This window comes from Schistocerca piceifrons, chromosome 2 (assembly GCF_021461385.2).
Source record: "Schistocerca piceifrons isolate TAMUIC-IGC-003096 chromosome 2, iqSchPice1.1, whole genome shotgun sequence".
Classification (NCBI taxonomy): Eukaryota; Metazoa; Arthropoda; class Insecta; order Orthoptera; family Acrididae; genus Schistocerca; species Schistocerca piceifrons.
Genome location: NC_060139.1, coordinates 899,492,506 through 899,495,678, shown reverse-complemented (window position 1 = coordinate 899,495,678; position 3,173 = coordinate 899,492,506).

Sequence of the window (3,173 nt, the reverse complement as noted above, 5' to 3'; positions counted from 1 at the left end):
GCTGTAAGCAATGGCATTTTCTTTTCAGACGCGTCAGATAAGCCAGTAATTCTCCACCAGTGATAAGATCGGAACGTCACTCAAAGCGACTGACAAACATTGTCAGAGGTTTCGATACTTCCAATTGCAGAGATATCAGTCTCACGACTTGCGACACAGTCGCAGCAAAAATCCACAGTGATGCAGGAAGGTATTTATATATTTATTCAAGTTACGGATCACAAAAGTTGTTACTGGGTTATTAATTTCGGCCAGTATCGACGATCATGAGACCTGAGCTCAAATATTTTTCTTATCACACCGAGTCAGTATAATTATATAAAGAGGATACAGTAAAAGTAATAATCCAAACAAGCTTCGTCATGTTTACATACAATGTAAGTGCCACATACAGAGTTCTAGCAGACATGTTGACTCTCAAGGTCGGTAGGAAAATAAGGTTGGGCAGTAAACGTTCTGTGCTGCTACTGGATGACGCTGTGACGTCACTAAGAAACAGTAGCAGCCACGGGAACAGTGTTACACAACATGTCGGCTGCGCATTTATGTGATGTAGTTGTGCTACGTTTTAGTTTATATGCAAATAATGAAGTGTAAATTGCCATTCTGTTATTGCTAGAATCTTACTGCTACATTTTGTAATTTTCCCGGCTTCGAAACAGACACTGCAGATTTTTTTAAAAAATTCAAGCGTCTACCGAATCTAAACATTCAAAAAAAGCGCTAAGTCTAGTCTGTTTTTCCGATTTTCTGTCAAAGTAAATGTTCGCATTCAACATACAATTGGTTCTGAGAAAAAGTTTAGCAAATAAACGAGTCTATTTAGCGCACATTTTCGTGTTGCATTCATCAAAAGTTTAAAAGAACTTCAGCTAATAGGTGGACACTGTCGTATTTATTCCAGAAATTATACGAGTGCCTTATTTGTAGAAAGCATTTGAATTGGCTAATCTAACTAACACAGTCTTCAAAATACCAAGGTGGCGGTTGAAACTGCGGTTTATTCAAGAACGCAAGATTCACACTGCACTGAGAAAATTGCGTAATAATTTTTGTGCGAAACGGCGAGCAAAACAATCCACTTGAAAATATCCTCTCTGACCCATCATAACCGCCTTAGTACCTATTACAGACTTCGTATTTGATTGAGTGGAAATATTTTGCCCAATATTCGATTAATTTCACGAGACGCAAGTGCATTTTTATTACTTTCTTCATCGTAACGACAATTGGCTTCGAAGATCGTTATTACGAGCTGGCAACTTCTTGCCTATGTTTTGCAGTTGAGCATTTCTTCTCTGTAATGCCGCTATTAAATTCTGTAAACTGGCTTTATCTGAATCATTATAAACAACTTCATCTGCAAATGTACACTTATCAGCACTCTTCTTCCGTAGTGAAAGCTTATCTGAAGCACGTTGTTCTTCTATGGATCTCGCGTTTGTTGAAACGTTCCTTCTCTTAGTCTGTTGCATGTGGTATACTATCATTGGCGCTTCTAATACAGGGTAAATTAAACGAAGGAAATGCCTCTAACATTATAAGTTTTTTTTAAAAAAAATGACGTATGAGGGTAATCTCAAAAGTTGGCTAATCTCAAAAGTTAGGTCTCCTACACAGACCTGTTTATTTCTCCAATGGTTTACATCAGTTTACAGCTCGAACATTTAGCTATTTTTTGACGTAATCATCATTTCTGTCGATGCATTTTTGTAGACGCTGTGTCAGTTTTTGTATGCCCATGTCATACCAGCTCGCCGCCTTGCTGTTCAGAAAGTTATGAACCTCTTCCTTCACCTCGTCGTCGGAGCTGGATCACCGGGACCACAATTAACGCTGACAGGTACTGACTCTGAAAAAACTCAAACTGGCAATTCAGAACCGGAGAAGAGGAATGTTGAGCAAGGGCGTACACATTCTCCATGAGAACGCTCGCCCACACATCGCTCGGCAAACCGTTGCTCTCCTGCAACAGTTTCAATGGAACATAATCACCCATCCACTCTATAGTCCTGGCTTGGCGCCCAGTGACTATCACCTGTTCCCTAGGTTAAAAGAACATTTGGCCGGAAAGCGATTCAGCTGCGACGACGACGTGAAAGAAGAACAGCACGGCGGCGAGCTGGTATGACATGGGCATACAAAAACTGCCACAGCGTCTATAAAAATGCATCGACAGAAATGGTGATTATGTCGAAAAATAGCTAAATGTTCAAGTTGTAAACTGATGTAAACCATTGTAGAAATAAACAGGTCTACGTGCTTATAAACAAATAGGAGACCTTACTTTTGGGATTACCCTCGTATATTGTAGCATTTACAGCGTCTTTTCTATAGCATTTCGTCAGGCGAATGTTTTGCAGTCTTGTATCGCGAGGGAAAGCATGAACCAGTACCTAGCTTTGCGATTATGAGAGTTACAGCACAACCTGGCATTGCTCACACACACTCAGAACACTTTTAGTTGCAAATCGCTCACTACACAAAAGTAACTAAGCTAAAACGGCAACATTTACGAAATCACTCAGTTTCCAAAAATCACACTAAGAAAAAAAAAAAAAAAAAAAACATACACACGACGAAGAAAATCTGAACAGGACGGAAATCTGTAGATATGATGTGCATATACAGAAAAACGAGTTGTTACCATTTCAGAAAAACTGTATGATTTATTCAAGAGAAGGAGTTTCACAAATTGAGCAAGTCAGTAACGCACTGGTCCCTCTCTGGCTCTTATGCGAGCAGTTATTGCTTTTGATTGACAGATTTATCGGATGTCCTCCAGAGTGATATCGTGCCAAATTCTGTGCAGCTGTGCGTCGGGTGGTCAAAATCCGAGCTGGTTGGAAAGCACTGCCCATAATGCTCCAAATGTTCTCAACTGAGGAGGAAGCCGGCAACCTCGCTGGCCAAGGTAGTGTTTCACAAGCACGAAGACAAGCAGTAGAGACTTTTTATTCCTGGGATTCACAGTCATGTTGAACTTTATAAAAGACATCATAATTACGCCAGTTACTGTAGCACTTTCTTTATTTCATGATTGCAATTTCGGCCTCAGGCCATTATCAAGTGCTGATTTTTGTGGCTTTAAGCCATGTCAACTTAAAACGAGCTGACACATTTATATGTCGTTGCCATTACTATTAAATACATTCGACGCAGTATGTAACAGC